The following is an 18,515-nucleotide window of genomic DNA, read 5'->3' as shown; positions in this document are numbered from 1 at the left end:
TCTGCACTTTGCAGTGAAAACGTCATCACACCTGGCCCTGCCAATCGAAGTGCAGAGGGTACGGCAGTTGCAGAGAGAGCAGAGCCTCTAGGTGTAACAGCAATGCCCCAGTCGCTCCCTTGAGGCTAATTTACACACATTAAAACCCAGCATTGTGGGCATATTTTTCTCAGCAGTGCGGGCACATACGAACATGGGACTAACAGATGCCTTCAGCTGCATAGGTTCAAATCTGCTGACAGATGCCCTTTAATGACAAGTTATATACAGCCACATAAAATCAGATAGAGTATGTTCAGCTTTATCCTTTTTCTTTCATCTTTTCCTCTCTGAGACAGCTGGTTTTAGAAGGTTTTTGTCTGAGGCATTGGAACATTGGTGTTCCTTTATAATGCATATGATTATATTAGATACAGGGCACTCAAGAGACCGTGACCATGTGGTTACAACAAATATATAGTTTTATTGATGATAAAAGAGATAAAATAGGCAATAAATACAATGTTGTATGATCAGAAATAGCATATACAGTATAGTGGGTACTGCAATGATTATGATCGCTATATTCAAGCTATTGATAAGTCCACTAGGTGTAAATTGTCATAAAGAGCGGACCTCAATGCTATGACCAGCAAATTATGTTGTTCTTCAGTATCGCAATCACTAAAAAGTTCAATCCAATACTTATGTGCAGTCTTTGAAATAAATACCTGAGTATGGTAGATATAGACCAGAAATCGGATATCCCACACTTAGTTGCAGCGGCGTCCCGCCGAAACAGAAGTGGGTAGCGGCGTCCCGCTACTAAATTACTTGCAAGTAAAAGTTGATTATAATCGATCAAACCTTAAGATGTGACCACTCTCCGAAATGTGCCTCTGGTGCGACACCCCTCAACTTTGTACCGAAAGACCTAAGTACCGAAGATCGACCAACTTACAGAGCAGAGGTGGACCTTTACCGACGAAATTTTCCGTTATTACATTACTGCGGAATTTTCATCAAAAAGCGGAGGTCCATAGGCTTGAACAGCGATTTATAGAGCCGTCTGCAATCTCCTGATCTCACAAGTGCTGCACGAACAGAGGCACATTTCGGAGAGTGGTCACATCTTAAGGTTTGGTCGATTATAATCAACTTTTACTTGCAAGTAATTTAGTAGCGGGACGCCGCTACCCACTTCTGTTTCGGCGGGACGCCGCTGCAACTAAGTGTGGGATATCCGATTTCTGGTCTATATCTACCATACTCAGGTATTTATTTCAAAGACTGCACATAAGTATTGGATTGAACTTTTTAGTGATTGCGATACTGAAGAACAACATAATTTGCTGGTCATTGCATTGAGGTCCGCTCTTTATGACAATTTACACCCAGCGGACTTTTCAATAGCTTGAATATAGCGATCATAATCATTGCAGTACCCACTATACTGTATATGCTATTTCTGATCATACAACATTGTATTTATTTCCTATTTTATCTGTTTTATCATCAATAAAACTATATATTTGTTGTAACCACATGGTCACGGTCTCTTGAGTGCCCTGTATCTAATATAATTCTATTTTTCATTTTATTGAGTGAGTGGTCTCAATTTTACAGGAGCACCTACTGGTTTCCATTTTTCCTAGTGCGATATCCTATATATAATTACCTTATAATGCATATGATGCATCTTTTTTACGTTTGGTCAGATGATCTCAATGGTTTTATTTTTGCAAGGGTATATACAATCTTACTAGCTCATAGCTGTACATGTGTCACTGATAAAAAATATATATACAGTACAGACCAAAAGTTTGGACACACCTTCTCATTCAAAGAGTTTTCTTTATTTTCATGACTATGAAATTTGTAGATTCACACTGAAGGCATCAAAACTATGAATTAACACACGTGGAATTATATACATAACAAACAAGTGTGAAACAACTGAAAATATGTCATATTCTAGGTTCTTCAAAGTAGCCACCTTTTGCTTTGATTACTGCTTTGCACACTCTTGGCATTCTCTTGATGAGCTTCAAGAGGTAGTCCCCTGAAATGGTTTTCACTTCACAGGTGTGCCCTGTCAGGTTTAATAAGTGGAATTTCTTGCCTTATAAATGGGGTTGGGACCATCAGTTGCGTTGAGGAGAAGTCAGGTGGATACACAGCTGATAGTCCTACTGAATAGACTGTTAGAATTTGTATTATGGCAAGAAAAAAGCAGCTAAGTAAAGAAAAACGAGTGGCCATCATTACTTTAAGAAATGAAGGTCAGTCAGTCAGCCGAAAAACTGGGAAAACTTTGAAAGTAAGGGCTATTTGACCATGAAGGAGAGTGATGGGGTGCTGCGCCAGATGACCTGGCCTCCACAGTCACCGGACCTGAACCCAATCGAGATGGTTTGGGGTGAGCTGGACCGCAGAGTGAAGGCAAAAGGGCCAACAAGTGCTAAGCATCTCTGGGAACTCCTTCAAGACTGTTGGAAGACCATTTCAGGGGACTACCTCTTGAAGCTCATCAAGAGAATGCCAAGAGTGTGCAAAGCAGTAATCAAAGCAAAAGGTGGCTACTTTGAAGAACCTAGAATATGACATATTTTCAGTTGTTTCACACTTGTTTGTTATGTATATAATTCCACATGTGTTAATTCATAGTTTTGATGCCTTCATAGTCATGAAAATAAAGAAAACTCTTTGAATGAGAAGGTGTGTCCAAACTTTTGGTCTGTACTGTATATAATAGCTCGAAGCCAATCATTGGTTGCAGTGGTAAATGTGACCCTGACAGGGACTGAAAGACCAATGAAGTGACAGGGAGCCGGAATGGTGCAGCATGGAGAAGGTGAGTATGGGGTTGAAATTTAAAGGGAACCTGTCACCTCCCAAAACCCTCCCATGCCTCCAGCAGTACCTGCGTGTAGCCAGCAGTGTGGCTGAAAACTTTGTATTATCCCCTGCCCGGCGCGCTTCTCCACACAGGCTTGAAGTCAATCGGGCAGCGGCCTCCTTGCTTCCAGTTACGGTAACCACGCCCCCTTCCCTGCCCCTTTGCTGTGACTGACAGCGCTTATGCACGAGCGTTCGGCTGCCTTTGCCGAACAGTCAGCTGTCAGTCACAGCGAAGGTTCAGGGAAGGGGGCGTGGTTACCGTAACTTGAAGCAAGGAGGCTGCTGCCCGATTGACTTCAAGCCTGTGTGGAGAAGCGCGCCGGGCAGGGGATAAAACAACGTTTTCAGTTCTTTTGCTGCATCGGCCTTCAGGAAGAAAGACATCATCAGAAACAGGCTGCTCGCTACACGCAGGTACTGCTGCCGGCTTGGGATGGTTTGGGGAGGTGACAGGTTCCCTTTAAACCAGTAAAAAAAAAAAGCTGGACAACCCTTTTAAAGAGCACCTGTCACCACAAAGTGCAGTGAAATCTGCAGGCAGCATGTTACAGAGCAGGAGGGATGAGCAGATGTATCTACATGTCCATGTGTTTTCCACATCCGTATGTCCATTCTGCAATAAGAACATGTCCTATACTAGGCTGCAGAATGTGAACCAGGAATTCATTGAAGTCAATGAGTCTGAAAAAAAAAAATGGATGCAACACAGATGTCACATGGATGACATATTTTGAGGATCCACATTTTTTATGAGCCCTAAGACCCTTTTCTGCCGTGCATCTTGCCTTTTCTGACCAAAAAGATTGTGACAGATGACTCAAGGTAGTCAAAATGTTGATCTGCCGTTCAATCCTTGTGGGGATTTTGTATAAATTCACTCCTGCTTGTAAGGCCTCTTGCACACAACTGTATGGCTTTTTCAGTATTTTGCTGTCCGCAAAAAACGGATCCGCAAAAAATACGGATGACGTCTGTGTGCATTCCGTTTTTTGCGGAACGGAACAGCTGGCCCCTGATAAAACAGTACTATCCTTGTCCGTTATGCGGACAATAATAGGACATGTTCTATCTTTGAATGGAACGGAAATATGGAAACAGAAGGCATACGGAGTACCTTCCGTTTTTTTGGCAGACCCATTGAAATGAATGGTTCCGCATCTGGAACACAAAAAACGTAACTTAAACGGAAAAAAAAAAAACGTTCGTGTGCAAGAGGCCTATAGGAAAGGATCTTGAAAATATGTATTTACGGAATTACTAGTCCTGCAATTCACTAATACTTTGATCAAAGTTCACCAATGGGATTTTAACAGTAGACAGAATGATTTTTAAAACTGAATGGCTTCATCGAAAACCTCAGCCTGTGGTTGAAGTTAACATTTTAAACAGTATGTTGAAGTATTTAGCAAAGGATGATTGTAATAATATTAAAAATAAATCTCTTCACAGCGATCCCTTGCGCTTGGTGTGTGTGGTGATGCATTAATTACTGTGTCAGTACTTTATACTGCTGTGATTTAAGCCCTAAGTATTGTCAAGCCTAGTGTTCAGGTTGAAGAAACAAGTAAAGGAAATCTTTTCTGACCACAGGAAGGATTCATTAAAGGGTGAAGATAAAGAAGTAAGATAAGGAAACTGCTATAAAAATGGATCTAAAGACAGAATTAGTCATCAAGGGGAATGAAGCTGTTTTACAAGGTGGTTATTTCTACTGAATGTGGAAGTCAGTCATTTGTGTCCATATCAGGCGCGAAAAAAAGATCAAAATGTTACAAGAGTTGAAAACCTTCATCAAGGGATGAAGGTAATGATATCTTGGCGTTCTGTGTCATACTGCTCAGAACAATCAATGTCTGTGATGTTGATATATTATGGATTACACTTCAGGAATACAGTTATATCATCAAAGAAGTTTCCAAAAAATAAATTTTATTTCTACATGTGCTGTAATGTGTGATTATCGCGGAGCCCCCTTCCCTGGTAGTGACACTTGATTACTGTCTAGTCCTGCAATTCACATGTTTGTGATGTTGTATATTATGGATTACACTGTTCAGGAATACTGTATTATACAGTTATATCATCAAAGAAGTTTCCAAAAAAAATGTTTTATTTCTACATGTGCTGCAATGTGTGATTATCGCGGAGCCCCCTTCCCTGGTAGTGACACTTGATTACTGTCTATTAAGTAGAATAGGAAGTATAGAAAACGCCATGTCTACTCATATTCTCAGAATTTGTGGTTGCCCCGGTCACACTATGATGACTGGACCCCCACCTCTTGCACCTTTAAGTGATACACTTATATGAGCAGAATATAGTTCCGTATCACTGTTTTCTCCCTCTCATACTGATTTGCAATATGACTCCATTGATGCCTATGAGAATATGGATGAAGTTTTCCACTTTCTTAAAGGAGTTAGCCATTCTTTAACTATTTTCCAAAATATGCTGGAAACAACACATAAAGCAGTTAGTTCACTTATGTGATGTATGTAGAACATCTGTGCCAGTTCCCTGCCTTGAAAACAGCCGCTTGATGATTTACACGTCTTCATCCCTGCCTGTGCACCTTTCATGTCTCAAGGTGGCTGCTGCAACGAAAACTTGTTCATGCACAGTGCTGTACACAGCACAGTTCAATAGATGAATCAGGTCACATGAATCTCAAGTAACGGTCATGTTTTGTTCTGGACATCACGTAGCCAAGCATGCAGACCTGTGTAAAACCATATGTACAGTAGAATGTTTTGAATATTTGTAAACACCCCCCCCCCCCCCCCCCCCAAAAAACGTAGGCGGTGTATGGTGTAAGTGACACTGAGTCCGGTTATTTAATTTGTATCTTTATACTCCCTAGCATTTCGAAACTGTGCACCCACAAACCAGCAGTAAAATGCATTGAGAGGACCCCTAAGCTCATGCACATAATGGAGAGGACTCAGAGGAGTCCCATCAATGCAATGGTTACTGCTGGTTTGTCAGGACACAGCATTGGAATGCAAGTGAGTATGAAGATAAAAATTACATAACTGGACTCTGCATCACTTACACTATAGACCACTTTCACTAGTTTGGAGGGTGTTTTGGAGCGGACAGATTCCCTTTAATAGCATAATACTGTCACCAGAAACAAGCTCACCATCTTAATCTCCAAGTCACACCTCACCATCTGTGCCCTTAATCCAATCCTATTCCACACCACCACTATAGTTATCCCTGCTCTAACCCATCTCTTCAACCTATCACTAACCACTGGCATCTTCCCTTCCTCATTTAAACATGCAACCACCACGCCCATACTCTAAGTCCTGCCTGAACCCATCCTCTTTATCCAGCTATCGTCCCATCTCACCACTCCCATTCACATCAAAACTCCTAGAACAACATGTCCATCTCGAACTGTCCTCCCACATCTCATTTTTTCATCAGCTGCAATCCGACTTCAGACCCAGTCACTCCACTAAAACTGCCCTAACCAAAGTCGCCACCGATCTTCTAGCTTCCAGTGCGAAACATCATTACTCTGTGCTCCTCCTCCTTGACCTGTCCTCTGCCTTTGATACCTAGGTTTTAGAGGAGTACAATAAGAAGAAAAAATATTTTTCATTAGACCTCTAGTCAGACCATCAATCATACCCCCAATGTTAATCAGACGTCAGGTGACAGCCCCAATAAGACCCCCAATGTTAATAAGAAATCATATCAGACCCCCAATCAGACCTCAGCTCAGACCCCAATGTGACCCCCAATCAGACCCCAGGGAAGAGCCCCATGCCTCTTATCAGCCCCCATATGCCTCTCACCAGCGACCATTGCCTCATATCATCCCCCATGCCTCTTTTCAGCCCCCATTGCCTCTCATTAGCCCCCAGCAGCCTTATATCAGCCCCCATTGCCTCTCACCAGCCCCCAGCAGCATTATATCAGCCCTCATTGCCTCTCACCAGCCCCCAGAAGCATTATATCAGCCCTAATTGGCTCTCACCAGCCCCCAGCAGCATTATATCAGCCCCCATTGCCTCTCACCAGCCCCCAGCAGCATTATTTCAGCCCTCATTGCCTCTCACCAGCCCCCAGCAGCATTATATCAGCCCCCATTGCCTCTCACCAGTACCCAGCCACGTTATATCAGCCACCAGAAGCCTTATATTAGCCCCCATCAGCCTCATATGGAATAAAATAAAAAAGCACTTACCTTTCCTGCTCCGGACGCCGCCGCTTCTCTCCTCCAGCTCGATCCTCTTCATCCTGCTGCCGGCTGTGCTGTGAACGCACTCACGCTGTGCGCAGCCACTGCACAGCCGAGGACCAGGAAACGGTGAATGCAGAGCCTTCACAGCTTCCTGGTCCTCCTGTACTAATGAGCGCTTCCATAATGGAAGCGCTCATTATATTCGCCCCATAAGACCCAGGGGCATTTTCCCCTATTACTGGGGGAAAAAATGCGTCTTATTGGGCGAAAAATACAGTATATCTATATATTGTATGTGTAACCCCCTCTTAATGTACAGCACCATGGAATTAATGACTCTTTCAAATAAATACAAGTAATACAGATGAAAATTGACACCTTTTAATGTTTTCTAATAATATCCTATGTATATAATTCACCAAAAATAGACAGCAAACATATTGTTTAAAAAACTCCATTACTCTGTAATTCAGGGTTTAATTACCACTTTAATGCAAGATGTAGCTATGCCCTATAGAGGGGGGTCATACAGGAGCAAGATACTGATTAAAATACACTAAATCCTTGAGGTGGCTGGATGCTTAGTATTCTGAGTGTTTGCATTTTTTTCTATTTTACTGTTGTATGACACCTTTTGGTTGTCATGGGCATTTCTCCTATTTCAGACATGCATTTAATTTCTCTCATTATACTTATGCTATTTTAATAGTATAATGTACATATATTTATAAAGCCTTATAGATGCATCTGATTTGATTTTCATTTTGATTCCATTCACAGGGATGTAGGAGCAGAAATGCTTTTAGTTGCAAACAAGTTGCTTTTTTTGAGATGTTCTAACTTAAAATGCTACTCTAGAATCCCTCTGGGGGACATGTACCCCTAACATCTGTATTGACACACACAATACTATAGTCATTGATTGATGAGATGTCACAAGCATGATTTCACTTACAGTAAGGCTGTATTACACCAACAGATTTTCTGACCAATCATTGGTTATATGGCTGTTTACACGCACAGATCTTTTGTTATACACACCAGCTATTGGTCTGATTGGACAGATATTGGTCCTATAATCTGTTGGCGTAATACAGCCCACACACGACACCACAGCGTCATTGTTTACATAAAGCTGTAGATTTTTAGATCGGAAAACGGTCTGGTGAAATCAACAGTATCTTTGTTTAAAAAAAAAAAAAAAAACGGTCGGCTGGTAGGACGCAGCTCTGGTCTCCACTGTTCTCCACTTCCTGTCCCAGATCGACACATCAGAAATGACATTAAAAAAGGTCATCATTGGCTAAGATGGGTCTCTGCTACAGCGAGTGATTAGCGGAATTGATTTTTAATGTCTCCATATAAAATCAGATTATGCTGCTACCACAGTGTGTGCTACGCTTGTCTTGATGGATCCTGTTCTGCCAGAGGAGGCACAAGTTATGATGAGGATATGGCTTCATCATAAATTAAATGTCTCCTCTGGCAGTCCGTGCACTGGACTGAAATCTACTCCAGCTCGTAGCTGACATAGATTTTAATCATCATTAAAGCAAATATCTGATAAATAAATTTGCCAGGACTGATGGCCCTGCCCTCATCACTCCCCCATTTTGGAAATAGGTGTGGACAGCATAAAAATGCCAGTTGTGACCAAATCAAGTGGCAATGGCATTTATAAAGTCGCTAAACCGCATCTTGCGACTATCGCCAAATCCATGGCATAGGGGGTGGTAATTCTCTCTCCAGGCCCAGACAGAGGCTGGCACAAGCGGCATAATCACACCACCTGAGTCGGGCAGCTTACGGCTCAGGAAACAGGCCAGAAGAGGCCTGCACCACATCGTTGACACCAGAGGTAAGTATCTGCGTTTGTTTTGTTTATTTTACACCATGATTTGGGGGAATCTACCATGGGGCAGAAGCACTATGGGGGGGGGGCACTATGGGGACATTGGGGGTGGGTAGAGCACTATGGGCACATCTACTGGAGGCACTAAATAAGGGCTGGCACACATAAGGGGGAGTGGGGCATGTTTTTGGACTGGCATGTATTATGGGGGGCACTATGGGGATATTGACTCTAGGGCAGCTAAGAGGGATCATTTTTTGTACTGACACACAGAAGGGGGCTTTTTTGTGCTGGCACACATTTTATGGGGATATTTTATGCACTGGCATGCATTAAAAGGAAGCATTTTTTACACTGACACACATTAAAAGGTGGTATTTTTTTAACTGGTGCACATTATAAGGGGGCAGTTTTTGCACTGGCGCACATTATAAGGAGTGCACTCTTATAGATACTTATTACTATTGGTGGGACTTTTGGGAGCACTATTACTGTGGGGGCACCCTGACAGTATCAGCTTAGCAGAATTATTTTGTGTGACATGTTGTTTACACTAATAGTGTCAGGGACACTATTTACAGTGTGCAGTTATTTTTTTAGGGCACTTTATGCAAATAATCTGTGTGGTAGTATTTTCAGGGGGACTTTCTGCAATATAGTATTGGGGAGCACAACGGGCAGAGTATTGGGGGTGGCAGGGAGGTAAGATTTTGATGGAAAAGTAGGAAACTAAGATGTCTCTTTGTCAAACTCTGCAAAGACGAGACATGGCTGAAAGAAATCATCATGGCATCTGATCTGAAGGGAAAAGATGAGGAAATAGAACATCTACATCAGTGGATCATCACTGAATGAAGAGATATGTGGTGCTGAATTCTCCTGTCTGTAAGTCCAGACGCACACCAGCGAGTTAAATGCCATAAACCTGCAGCGCGTTTCAGTAAGGCCTCTTTCACACGGGCGTCGCGTGTGAGGGCCGGATAGAAAGCGGGTGCGTCGCCGGAAAATGTGTGATTTTTCCACGTGAGTGCAAAGCATTTTAATGCGTTTTGCACGCGAGTGAGAAAAATCGGCATGCTTGGTACCCAGACCCGAATCCGGACTAGTGATGGACCATGTCATAAGCGCAGTGACGTCATCAAAGGTCCTTTTGCCAGGTCCTGAAGAAAGAAGAGGAGATCCGCTACGCGACCAAATGGATGAGGTGAGTTAAATTTGTTTATTATTTTTAACCCCTCAGTGGACATTTTACTAAGCATTCTGTATTAAGAATGCTATTATTTTCCCTTATAACCATGTTATAAGGGAAAATAATAAAGATCGGGTCCCGATCGTCTCCTAGCAACCATGCGTGAAAATCGCACCGCATCCACACTTGCTTGTGGATGCTTGCGATTTTCACGCAGCCCCATTCACTTCTATGGGGCCTGCGTTAAGTGAAAAAACAATATAGAGCATTCTGCGATTTTCACGCAACGCACAAGTGATGCGTGAAAATCACCGCTCATGTGCACAGCCCCATAGAAATGAATGGGCCCGGATTCAGTGCGGGTGCAATGCGTTCACCTCACGGATTGCACCCACGCGGAAAACTCGTCCGTGTGAAAGAGGCCTAGGAGTTGTCGTTCTGGCCTCAGCACCTCTGACAGGATCGCACAGCATTATGTCAGTGTAATACAGCAGATTCCAGGACTCTCCGGCTTCCACAGCATTACAAGCGGAGGCCAGAATGGGAACTTACTGGTGTGTGTCTGGCCTAACAGTAGGGCTGGAGGGAAGGTGGGAGGTAGAGAATTCGGCATTGGGGGGTGCAGTTTTAATTTTTGCCTCAGGCAGCAGAAAGGCTAGGTGCACACCTGCCTATTGCCACAAAGCACTGAGGGAGTTAAACTCTTGCACCATGCCCCATGAGCCTTTAGCTGCGTCCCTGGCTGGTATATGTATACTACAGTTTGGTGCTATTGGTACTATGTATATACTATAGCTGGTACTATGGCTGGCTCTGTACCAAATATATTTTATACTATTAGTAACGTGGAAATTCCACCCAATGAAAGACAACGAAAAGTCTTTACACAGTGCATATAATATATAGTGTCTATTGTGGTTTTTTGTTTGTTTGTTTGTTTTTCCGCAAAACTGAACTGAAACAAAAATCAAAAGGTTCACTCATCTCTACTATGTATGTGCTATGGCTGGTATCACGTGTGTACTACAGCTGGTGCTATTGGCACTATGGCTGGCACTGTTACCAAGCCTATTTATACTATTAGTGACTAGGACAATCCTTCTAACAAAAGACAACCAAAAGTTTTTACACAGTGTATATAATATATAGGGGGAAGATTTATCAAAGCTGGTGTAAAGCAGAACTGGCTTAGTTGATCATAGCAACCAATCAGATTCCACTTTTCATTTTCCAAAGGAGCTTTGAAAAATTAAAGGTGGAATCTGATTGGCTGCTAAGGCCAGCTACGCCAGTTTTCCATTACACCAGTGTTGATAAATCTCCCCCATAGTGTCTTTATAGGTCTATTGCTCAGATGCTAATATGAACACTGCAGCATCTACTGTGAATTGATAATTACAATCACAATAGCCTGCGCAAGTTCCTCAATAAGGAAAATATGTAAGTATTTATTATGGTGTAAAATTTGGCAAGTGCAGTTTTTGCTAATCAGCAGGCCAATTCTCAGTAACACCAACTTGCAGTAATCACAGTCTCAAACCTTACTAACTCATTCAAAAATATTCTTTGTATTTTTTGCACAGCATGTGTGAGATCTGTCACACATTTTCATTGATCAAATCCGTTGTCTCTGAAGGTCATTGCAAAGCCTAAAACTTTGATTTCTTAAAGTAGTACACGGTTGGTTTAATTTACTTCATTTATTGGGATAATGGTTTTAAAGGTATGTCTTTAATATTCAGCTATTTGCTTTATATTGTATACTGTTGTGGAATTTCTGAAAGTATGAAATTAAATAACCTGTGATGGACAGGTGGACTGCCACCTGAAATACAGTGCATATATTCACAAGAATAAAGGAGTGAAAACCATAGAAAACAAATCAGATTTCTGTTTTCATTTTTGAAAGGATGGGGAAATTAATTTGCACAAGCTTTGATAAATCTCCCAACATTTTCATTAAGGAAAGTGCGAACTGTCAATGGCATTAATGTCATTTACTGTGAACTGTAAAATAATGATGTACCCCATACTTAAAAACATTGTGGATGCAGGTATTTTTTTTTTTACTTGAACACTGGTCAAAAGGTTTCTGTTTTTATGGTCCATCTTTGAGGAAATGACATACTATTCTTCTAAGGCATGGTCCACATACAGACTCGGACTGGCCCACAGGGGAACAGGTGAATCCCCCAGTGGGCCCCTAGTCCCCCACCCCCCTGCATAAGTAGCACATGACACAGTAGACTGCAATACATATAGATAGGCAGTGTACAGCATCTCAACCAACCATATAAAAACTGTGTAGATTATGTAAAAAGACTTCCCAGTTTATTAATATATATGCATCAGATGACTTCTAGGTACGGAGTCAGACTGGCCTATATCCTCTTTTTCTAGGGACCTGCCATCTCAGAGTCACTGCTGGGCCCCATAATCAATCACCTTGTGGCATATTGCTGCTGCCACTGTGTGGTTTTACAGGGGGCCTCCAGAATCAATTTTGCTGGTGGGTCCTAGATACCCCAGTTCAACATTGTCCACATATACCCAACCACCCATTTCAGTTTCCCTCCAGCTTAGTCAGGACCGACCTTAGGTTACATGGGACCCTATGCAAGAAGTCTTTTTGGCACCCTTCCCCCCGGCAAACACACACACACACACACACCTGCAAAATTGGTAGCATTAGTAGCATTAATTTTATTGAGAAAAGAATACAAAGCTAATGCTTAAAGGGGAAGACATTGCATCTTACGCCATGCCCTCCTTTCAGTGAAGCCATGCCTTTTCTCATTAAGCCACACCCCTTTTCAGACTAGATTCACAAACCTTCTCTAAACCTAGGCACATCAGCGTGTGCCTCTTTTTGGAGCAATTTATGCCAATTTATGCCAAAATATAAGTACACTCACATTAGTAAATATAATAAATTAAGGTTATGTCGCACTAAAATGAGGTGGAGATCCAACAGAGGTGCACCCGCTAACAGACAACATCCAGTCTGAAGAGAATAAATATAGTAAAGAATGGAAGTGGGGCACACTCTAAAAGTACAGGGATCTTTTATTATATATAACACTAATAGTAATAAAATTGATAATAAAAGTCACAATAGGATATCAACAAAAGTGAGAAAACAGCAGATAAAATGTTAATACCAATGGTGAGATAGGTGGTGGATTTAAAAGATAAGGAGTAAAAATGTATTAAATCAGACAATAGACTCGATATAAATACAGATCCCAATATATAAATGGAAAATTTGGAGGTAAAATGTAATGTTTCCAATAATAATGGTTATATGAATATTATTCACTGATCGTACTTGGTATATTGTTCCATACAGGGTTTTCAATAATATAGATAATCCTCTCCTGCAACCAGTCCTTTGAGCAACTATTGATTATAGTGGTCGAAGTCCCAAGCGTATGCAGCCTTAAAGGTTTATTTGCACAGTAGTTCGGCTGTTCATACGCACAGCGGCGTCCCGCTGTATTGATAGGAAGCGATCGCTTAGATGAGATATGCAAAGTCTTACCCGAGGGTCTTTTATGCTGGATAGTGAGCCCTCGACTCGGCGTGTCTCTCCTGACTCCGGTCTCAAGGGCTAATGTCCAGATTCGAATTTGGTGCCAGTGAGGTTGTTTGCTACACGTGGTTTGGTTACCTGTCGTATAGTAGCGTTTATTCACTTCGGCAATTCGCTGGTTATATTGCGGTCTCCAGGCTTCCTCAGTCTTGCTAATATCTCTCTTCTTAATGGGGGGATTAGTACCAGACGCGTTTCGGGGATTTAGAAGAATGACCCCTTCCTCCCTCAGTCTATTGTCTGATTTAATACATTTTTACTCCTTATCTTTTAAATCCACCACCTATCTCACCATTGGTATTAACATTTTATCTGCTGTTTTCTCACTTTTGTTGATATCCTATTGTGACTTTTATTATCAATTTTATTACTATTAGTGTTATATATAATAAAAGATCCCTGTACTTTTAGAGTGTGCCCCACTTCCATTCTTTACTTTATCACATTAGTAAATGTGGACCAATTCTTACTTCATAAGTGTGAAGGAGTCACACACTTGTTACAGTATATGACTGCTGTCTAGCTAGATAGACAGATTGAGAAAAGGAGGCAACACCCTGGAGTTTCTGAAAATAAGATGACCAGTTTATTCACCCAGATCTATGTTCAAGAGCATGAAAAAAGCCTCATCGAGTTTGGGCTGCAATGTTGCTTTTGGTGAAAAAGCAGGTCACCCTATATGCTCTAGCTCCGGTGTACTGCCTAGTTTCCTGTATTTATTTTTGAGAAGATTTTTGAATTGGTCCTTTTGAGGATTTTGCACCCATTGATTATTTTTTTGGTGCTGCTCACATTTTCTTGTATTGTTTACATAAATAGATAATAGACTGATAATCCCCCTTAATTCTTCCAAGTGGTACTGCGCGATGCAACACTATCTACAATGTGCTCTCAGCAATGAGAAATGCCGCAACTGTAATACCAGAAATGAGAAAAGCTGTGACTGCAAGCGGTTGGGGCAATAGCAGATACCTTACTTCTCTTCCTGATCACCACGTCATGCTGCCATCCTCTCTAAGGTGCCGATACTTGCATCAGGGTAAGATAAGTGTGCAATGCACTATATGGGACCGCGCATTCCCTATCCAATCAGGAGAAAGCCTCTTCAAGCTCAGATCATCCAATTTTATACACATAGGCAAAACATCAGGTCCCACCAATATTCGCCGCTGATGAAGCTTGGAGCGAAACCCGGGTCGGGCAGGATCGTTGGATTGGTTTTATTGTATTGCCTGTAACCTTTTTATGCTTGTGAATAAAATTAATCCATTTTATACTGGTTTTTGAAGCGGTGTATTGGAGCGATTTAAATATTTTATACAGCTACACTAGATAAAAGAGAGGAAAGGAAGGAGAGTGAAGCCTCCGGATTTGTTTGATATGCCTGCATGTTCATTTGCGCTTGTGAGTACAATCATACGAGTGTCATTAGCATTGGATTACAGTGCTTCACTATCAGTGCATTTTCTGATAACCCACAGGAATATCTGGTGGAAAACAATACTGGTGGGCCCTGATGTTTTGCCTATGTGTATGAAATTGGATGATCTGAGCTTGAAAAGGCTTTCTCCTGATTGGATAGGGAATGCGCGGTCCCATATAACGCGTTGACTGAACTGTGAATTGTTCCCACTTCACCTTCGGGAATCGCTGTGGTAAATCCTGGTAACAACGGACTGGAATTTAAAATCTTTGTTTTATTTAAGATAAGTGTGCACTTGTCTTGAGTGTGCTCCGGCCGAACGCTCAGCTTCTTCCTATATTGTATGTTCGTGCTCACATGGAAAGCTAAGTGACGGCACTTAGTGAACTATGGATGCTCAGAGGAGCCAAAACCCAACGCGTTTCGGATAGATAGCTATCCTTCGCCAGGGAAGATGGCTTGGCTAATCTCCCTCTCACTTATATAGGCTGACCTGGCACCTTACTTAACCCTTTCCTATAACCTTACATCAGTATTCGGCTCCCTTCATCACTCATCACTGCCTGTTCTGTCTTTCTTATTCAATAGCAAACAATTATATTTCTGCATTAAATCCTACTGGTATTAATGTATTCATATTAAAAATCCACCTCATTTCTGCCTTAGATATCGTTTTAATGTTATCTCCCCCTCTCCTATAACTTTTTGCTATTTCTAATCCCATAAAGCTGGTTCCTCTACCTTGTCCTTCATGTTTCTCCTTATAGTGTCTAGATAGGGGACGACCCTCATATTTCCTGCATATAATATATAGGTGTTCCCCCAGTCTTTTACGTGAGGCTCTTTTTGTATGCCCTGTATACCTCTATCCCCAGAAATAATCGTGCAGAATAAAACTCATATAACTATACCGACAAGTAATAGATTTGACCCCCTAATTGAGGGGAGTGAGGGACAATTAGTAGGAGAGGATGCAGGAGGTAGAAGTCCCCCCCTCCTATAAACGACGTCGATAGATGCAAGAGAGGTGAATATAAGGTCAAATTAAGCAGGAGCTCAAATAGGGAAACATCCAAATCATAATGGAGGTGAAAAATATGATAGTAATAATACACGTTGGATTTTGGCTCCTCTGAGCATCCGTAGTTCAAGTGACTTCACTTAGAGTTCCATGTGGGCTCGTACATACAATATAGGAAGGATTTGAGAAAGAGGATGGCAGCGTGACGTGGTGACCAGGAGGAGAAGTAAGTTATTTGCTATTGCACTAACCGCTTGCAGTCACAGCTTTTCTCATGAATGGGAGCAGGGGCTGTGCGTGCGCGGTGCACTTCCATTCACTTGTATGGGAGCAGCGAGGAGCAGTGCTTGGTGGTGGACAGATCCCAAGAAACCTGGGGTCCTCCAGCCACTGCTCTCCCCGCTCCGCTCACCTTATAGTGTGCGGAACCCAGAGGTGGGATCTATATTTTATAGTAGTAGCGGGCTGCTGCAGTACCGCAGCGTTAGGCTAGGAAGGAACATACAGAGGTATATGAGCGCTAGTGTCTGCACTATCTGCAGACATAGAAAGATATCTAGAGAAAATAAAGATTACTACAAATGAATAGAAAGTAAATGAAGGTTAAGAATAGGTGGAGATTCTGTGACTTGTAGATAGATAGATACTGTACACTAGTTGCCAAAATTGTGAACGAGACATTCTGCAGGAAGTACAGGGATTGGATTGCAGAGGACTGGGGTAAAGTTGTTTTCTTTGATGAAGCCCCTTGTAAACTATTTGGAACATCTGGGAAAATGGTAAATCCGAGAGTGCTACCACGAATCCTGTGTCATGCCAACAGTAAAGCATCCTGAAACCATTCATGTGTGGTGTTGCTTTTCATCCAAGGGAATGGACTTGCTCACAATTTTGCCTAAGAACGCTGCCATGAATAAAGAATGGTATTAAAACATCCTCCAGTAGCAACCTTTTCCAATGATCCAGGAGCAATTTAGTGACTTAAAATGTTTTTTCCAGCATGTTGAAGCACCATGCCACAAGGCAAAAATGATAGCGAAGTGGCTCAGTGAAGAAAACATTTAAATTTTAGGGCCATGGCCAGCGAACTTCCCAGATATCAATCCAATTGAGAACCTGTGGTTAATCCGCAAAAAGTGGGTGGACAACCTAAAACACAGAAATTATGATAAACTCCAAGCACTGATAATTCAACGGATTGCCATAAGTTAGGGTTTGTCCCAGAAACTGATTTCCAGCATGCCAGGGCAAATTGCAGAAGTCTTGAAAAAGAAGAGTCCTTGGAGTCTTTGCATAAACTTGAAGTAATTGTCAATACAAGTTAAAAACAAAATGTTATGATATGCCTATGATTGTATACCATAGAAACACCTGAAAAAAGATCCAAAGACGCTGAAGCAGAAGGGTAATATAATTACCCTGAAACCACTCTTTGCACACAGCAGCATCTTGACATGGAGCCAAGGCTACTTTCACACTAGTGTTTTTGCTGGATCCGGCAGGGTTCAGCAAAAACGCTTCTGTTACTGATAATACAACCGTCTGCATCCGTTATGAACAGATCCGGTTGTATTATCTTTAACATTGCCAAGACGGATCGGTCATGAACTCCATTGAAAGTCAGTTACCTTTTGGCCCCATTGACAATGAATGGGAACAAAACGGAAGCGTTTTTTTTTCCAGTATTGAGACCGTATGATGGATTTCAATACCTGAAAATATTAACGCTAGTGTGAAAGTAGCCTAGGTCTGGATGTAAAGGCTTCATTTTCCTTGAAAAGATCGGCAGCGCAAGGCTTCAGTTTGGGTTTAAGTACATTATTTCATATTTTTTTGCCATTTACAGTCCCATTTACATTCTGTCCACACCTTTTGCTGTCATACATCCTCAGATCATAACACCAACTGGGTGCCTCATGGTAGTGAAATGCAATCCAGAGGCAAATCTTCTCCAATTCTTCTCCTTAGATACTTAATGCCATCTCTACTGAATAGGGAGATTCTAGTCTCATCAATCTAGCTTCATCATCTTCTGTTCTTCTGCTCCATTATGGGAGTGGAAGAATGAAAATAATGGACGTGCCAGATTCAGCACATAACTGACATGAACAGAACCTAATAGATTCCATTGACAATTTTTTCTCTCCGATATTTTGAACAAACTATCATTTAGTTTAGTATATAACAAACAGAAGCCCCTACCTGAGCTTTCGGTGCAGATGTGAACATACCCTTGAATAAGTGTAGGCCCACTATAATCTTTTCAATTTTTGAGCAATACAAATAGCTTTGCCTTTGGAATTCTAACCTTTAGACCAAATTCTTTGTCTGCACAGAAGAGACATTGCACTCAACTTCAAACC

Source organism: Bufo bufo, chromosome 4, assembly GCF_905171765.1.
Source record: "Bufo bufo chromosome 4, aBufBuf1.1, whole genome shotgun sequence".
Taxonomy (NCBI): Eukaryota; Metazoa; Chordata; class Amphibia; order Anura; family Bufonidae; genus Bufo; species Bufo bufo.
The sequence above is the reverse complement of the archived record's forward strand: the minus strand, read 5'-3'. Positions refer to the sequence as shown.